The 6000-nt window shown below is 39.2% G+C and overlaps 1 protein-coding gene across 1 annotated transcript in view; it reads left to right on the top strand.

Moving 5' to 3' along the window:
* The first annotated feature begins 341 nt into the window (after nt 1-341).
* ibtk (inhibitor of Bruton agammaglobulinemia tyrosine kinase) overlaps nt 342-6000 on the top strand; it is a 42884-nt gene continuing 37225 nt past the window's right edge. The window contains exon 1 of the mRNA XM_015356193.2: nt 342-529. The gene's annotated coding sequence lies outside the window, so the exon portion shown is untranslated. The remainder of the gene's footprint in view (nt 530-6000) is intronic.

Here is a 6000-nt window from a genome sequence, read left to right as displayed (position 1 = left end):
TCCCCAGCAATTCACATTTAATAATTGCTTACACTTATATAGTGCTTTTCTAGACACTCCATTCAAAGCATTTTACTCCCCTCCACCACCACCAATGTGCAGCCCCACCTGGATTGCCACACAGGATTTTGGCTCTGTTTACAAGTCCAGAGCCGCTCCACTCTCCTGGGCTCTTCCAGAGCTGACTTGTTTCCAAACTGAAGTGCCTATTGACTTATGTCAAACCTATGTGTATAAATAGGCCAAGGCAGAGGGTACACGGCCCCTTTAAGGCCTTTTAAAGCTTCCTGTTGTTTATCCAATGGCGAAATAATATGCTAGATTTTTCTACCAATCAGATGGCTTCATGTTATTCGGTCTCTTAAGTTTGATGGGCAAAGAGAGGTTCTTGCTTAACTAATAATTTGCAGTGCAACTGTCAAAAGCTTATTTTGTACAGCGTACGAAGTATATTAATTGAAAAATGAGTTTATGGACAAGTACCCACGAGAGTGGCCAATGCACCATTTTCGCCTTCAACTAGCGACAGGTAAGCTTTCTGCCAACATTGAAAACTGGTTCACGAGTACAATCCATAGTGATGATGTGTCAAGTCAGTCTGGCTTTATGAACATTTTCGGTATTACATAAATATTTTTAACATGCGTGGAGGTTCACACCCCATTTCGGTCATTATCCTTCCCCAACAGTACCATAAAAAGATTCACTTGTAGGATAGATTTTTTGTAATCTTTCTCATGTTAAGTGTTGAACTTCATGTTATCAGTGAGTTAACGTATCCTACTCAATACAAGCTATTTTCAGACACCACAGAAAGTGTCCCTGCAAAAAACAAATCGAAAATACATAACTTGCGTAAGTGCTGGTTAGACGCCGAAAATATTCAGTGCAACTTGAATAACGAAGACCTTTATTTTGTTATACCAATTGCAATGGCTATCTAGAGAAATATTTTAGCTTACTCATTCAATTAACACTTTAGGAGTTATTAAGGAATTCGGGATATAGCTAGAAAAGTGCTGTCTCATTTACATGTCTGTCACCTTCAGTCCTAGTGTAATACGTTTAATAAAGTTTAATTTTTACAATATGTATGTCTTTGACCCATGGGAACTTGCACTGTTTGTTATAAAGTTTCATTTTACGAATCAGGTGACAATTTTCACACGCCTGCTTTGTAGTATTTTAGTTAATCCTTTTGCACGTGATGCTCCACAGGCTTCTTCTTAACCAGTTTTGCCAAACAAATACGAACGTCGGTGCTAATGAACCACTGAACTGTATGGACAGGTTTACAGTACAGTACATACTGGAAGGCACAAACGTTTATTCTCGTACGTTCCCTGCAATTAATATCTATAAGATAAAAAGGCCGACCTAAATGTTAACGGAGCATAGTCGTATTTTTTCAATGATATATAGTGGGTATACCCCCAGGACACAATTTAGGGGCACTGAGGTTTTGAAGTTGCATGCATTAGTTAAAGATAAACCTTCAAAACATTTCGAATGTCACAAGATTTCTGTCCCTTTTATTGAAAGATTTTTCTGTCAACGAATTATTAAACAAAGACATGCTCATGTTGGTGAACATAACATTTAGGCTACTTTGAGTAAAATCCAACCTGAATCTTAATATTGTGGAGGGGCTGCAAGTCCTTTCCTTGTGTAGGCTTAACATGAAGTTCACATTGATATAACATGATGAAATCATTGCAAAGGCTTAGAGATGCACTGAACTGTAAGACACTAGTCTGTTGAACTTGGGATTTGAGTTTAGTTGAGCAGAAAGTGTTGGTTGAAGTGACTTTTGAAAGCAGGGTTTTCCAACCCTCTTTCTGGAGAGTCTCTGTTTAGGAGGTTTTATAGGTAATCATTAACTTATACATTTCTGAAGACCTGGAAAAATTTGACATTGTTCAGTGGATATTTTGTTAAAATTAAGAAACTTAGAAAACATCAATTTTCAAAATCCACTTAGACCGGCACAGAGTCCTGTTGAACCAAAGCCCAACCTGACAGTGGGCGCAAGGCAGGATCCACCCTGGACAAGTGCCATGGACTGGCATCCTGCTCACCGGGGACAATTTAGAGATGCCGGCTACCCTAGGGAGGAGACCAGAGCGCCTGTTAGAGCCACATGCAGCCACGATGACAACATGGCAAACTCCACACAGCAGGTCCCCAGACTGGACTCAAACTCAGCGTGGCAACAGCGCCGACCAACAGGCAACATCTGGAACAAGACACATCAGATCTCAAGGACCTGAGTTACCTTATGTGAACAATGTAGTGTAACGCATACGGCCGACAGGTACTGTGTAAGAGCCGGCTTACCAGAGCGGTGACGTCGCCGCCCTTCCCTGTGATAGCAGGACCACAGCCCCTGGGCTGTGGAGAGATCTCTCTTGAGCTCACCTGGCTGGCTCCCTGCTGAGTGACGCGTGAATCCCGGGTTCGAGTCCCCGACGGTGGGGGGCCGACCTAATGCGGCAAGGGCGCCCGCCTGAGCCCCGAAGCGTTACAGTAGTGTCCTGTCCCCAGGAGACAGCACATGCTCTGACACTATAAACTCTGCTATTTGGTTGACGTTGTTCAGATGTCAGAATCCAGGCTTCAAAAGGTGGTTCTCTTTTGGGCAGTTGCACCAGAGGACAGGTGTAGGTTTCTTAATATATGGTAAAAGTAAAATGTTGCATTGCATCATATCAGCTCCCAGAGTATTATGGCCCTTGAACGAACTGGTTGGAGGAATAATATCTGGGAAGGAGCCCAGCACTTTCAGACTCAAAGAGACCAGAATAAGAAAGCACAGTGAAAATGTCTCACCTTGACCAGAATGTGCATTACAAAACCAGATATCTTCAGAGACAACACCCACCCAACCTGCGAGAGAGAGTGCAGATCCTGTACCGGAATGATCAGGCGCCTAGGGGCTTATGGAAGACCCTCTTTGACTGTGAGGGATCACCAATGACTTGATAAATTGTTCAAAAACTTTCAAATGATCAAATAATTAAAAAAATACAGGTGATAGGGTGCACTATAGGATTAACTGGACGAGTTCTCCAGGATGAGGGTTTGAGACTCCTGTGTTAAAACCTTAAACATGGGTGGCTCCACAAAACCTGCACAATACACAGTAAGTCAAGTCTGGTCATTCCTGTTCTGTGCCAGACAGTGAGGTAGTTATAAACTGTAATGGATTTGAAAAGGATACAGCTAGAATTTGTACTTCCATTATATAATTCGTTAGGTACACTTATTCAGAAGAGGGACTGAATCTGTTGAAAGCTGAAGATAAATTTCATCACTCAATGTTGGCAACATCCTATCTGATGTAAAAATTGCATGTGCTGTCACAAGAGTCCAACAAAGCAAATGTCTCTGCTCTAGTCAGAATGACTCAGAATCTGCACTGTCAGGTACATTGTTTGCTTTTAGGAGCTGTTTGCTGTGAGGTTCTTTAATATCTCTGTCTAAAAAGGTTGACATTTTTGCTTTGTGACAGTTGATATATGCACCACTTCAAAATAGGGCTGGGCGATATGGCCTAAAATTTAAATCACAGTATAATTCTAATTTTGGATGGTAACGACATGTATCACGATATAGAGTTTTTAATAATAAAAAATCTGAAGCTTTTTATTACCAGTACTTTTCATCAATCAGATTTGAAATTAGAATGCTGGTGAATAAATACAGTAATCTGTATGTATTTGTTTAAATAACTGTGTGGTATTGTATTGCCTCTGTCTCTGCAAGAAGAGGGATAAGATACTTATAGACTGAAAAGTTTCTATTGGCTTTGAATCTTTGTCCATGTACTCTCCGGCATGTCTTGAATTGCAGATGCTACTGGGTTCGGTGGTAGTGTGTTTCAGGTTTTGGGTGGAATTTCTTTCCTGTTTCCTCATTACTGTTGTAACCATATTATCAGTCATACTTCAAACACAGCCATTGTTTTGATAAATACCAACAGCTATACTGAGACTTTTGTATGAGCCATGAGTCCTGCAAACTTGCTGCACTGTTAAAGTAACCATCATTTGAAAAACGTTTTAAATGCTTTCCACAGCCTGGTTTGAAACCAGTTGTTCTGGTGAATTACACAGGTCTTGATAGTAGTTTAATTCTCTCACAAAGCACCTGCCATACAACAAAAACTTGTTTGAAGCATTTGCTTATCTTGAAATTTCAATAACTTCTGATGGATTATACATGAGTGTACAAGTATATGATATCTTAAAATTTTACAACTTCTTTTTCTCAGCTGCTGATGAGAAGTTGTCTTAACACAGTGTGATATACTCCCTGGCAAAAGATACTGTACATGTAGTCTGCATGTGTTTTTAACATAGTGTTTTTGAATATGTGTTGTATTTGATTAGAGAGATGGTTGGAAAATGACAAAACTGTCCCTTACGTTTTATGTTACTTTGGTTGTGTAAAGCAGAAAGGAATGATGTTCTAGTACACCTGAAGCTTCAAAAGATGTTGGCAAGCAAATTGACAGATAATTGGTCATAAGCTGCAAAGTGGATAGTTCAGAGTTATTAGACCTGCTAAGACCCTTCCATCATCTTTGAGAGTGTTGTTTTAAGAATGCCACATTAGAGATATTTATCCTCACTAACCTTTTTAGTGATTATATGTCACTCCAAGACAAAAAATCAACCACAATTCTTCCAGAAAGTGATTAGTAGGATAGTGTCCTACTTTTGTCTGACCTGGTATCTCTGGGACAGCACTGATTATCATGTTCAGGGTCTTTGAAGGCATCCGCAAACCCTAAGGGAGATGGACGTGGAGACTATCAAAGAATGTAGCATCATTCCCCACAGTCAGATGAAAACTCTAATTAGCTTAATTAGACTGTATCAGTTGATACATATAGCACTTTGGCCTATCTGAGATGTGCCCAGGCAGCAAGGTTGAGTTTTTAATGTACAGTGAAGGTGACTAATGAAATTGAAAATGGTTAAGTTTGCTAACACTACAGTAGCATGCATTACTATTAAGAAGTAATGTCTGTCTGGTTGCCTACATTTTTACCTGTAGAGCTGAAGATGTGTTCCTAGAGTCTCCACTAATATCTGCAGTTGGTGACCTCTGGCTGTAGTCTTGTCTTCTTCTGTTTCCCTTGTCTACTGCTGTTTTTCCCCTTTGCCTGAGGAACAGGTGGGTTTATAACCCTAAATAATGTCAACCAAGACAACCAATCAAAATCTGACTGCAATCCCATTGTGTACAGGCATATGTGCTTTTCATCACCTTAAATGACATTTACCCATTAGGTACTGACTACTCAAACATTTTGAATGGAACACATGAGAGACAAATATTTTGAAATAGACAAAACAGTCTAACACTATCATAAACTTAGATAAATGCATAAAAACAAACAGTTACTAATAAGTAGAAAAGATATATTGTGAATTATTTTAAAAATCTCACAATGGAATATGAATATATCTATGCTACATAGTTAATTCAAAAGACAAATATTATTACTATTATAAGTAAGTAATGATTATTCATTTTTAATTAACTAGTGGTTCTCAACTGTGATGCTGGTGTGCTTCTTTGTCTTCTGGCTTTCATTGAAGTTGAGCTTTTAATTGCTTAGGCTAATTAAAGCCTTGAACTGAACTACTATACTTCTTTGATCAGACCTTTTTATTTTCTAAACTGTTTTTTGCTGTTGAAGCATAGACTTGGGTTAGGAATTAACATCAAACCTGTATCAGTTTTTGAGTTTTCAGAGCTCCTCCCGTTTATGTGTCTGGAAAAGGGACACATGGAGAGCAAAGACTGAATGATCTGGCAGTGGCTGAGTCTGTGTTATTCCTGAATCATTATTCATCATGAATTGGCCACTTATTAAGACATGTTCATACAGTTTATAGGGGAGTAGAAATTGAATAGGCAAGCTGAAAGATTAGCAGATTTATATTTGTTGAATTTCTTGGCAAGGTGATTTTGAAACCAGAGAGACGT

This window comes from Lepisosteus oculatus, chromosome 2 (genome assembly GCF_040954835.1).
Source record: "Lepisosteus oculatus isolate fLepOcu1 chromosome 2, fLepOcu1.hap2, whole genome shotgun sequence".
NCBI lineage: Eukaryota > Metazoa > Chordata > Actinopteri > Semionotiformes > Lepisosteidae > Lepisosteus > Lepisosteus oculatus.
Note: the sequence above shows the minus strand (reverse complement) of the source record. Positions and strands in the feature narration are given on the sequence as shown.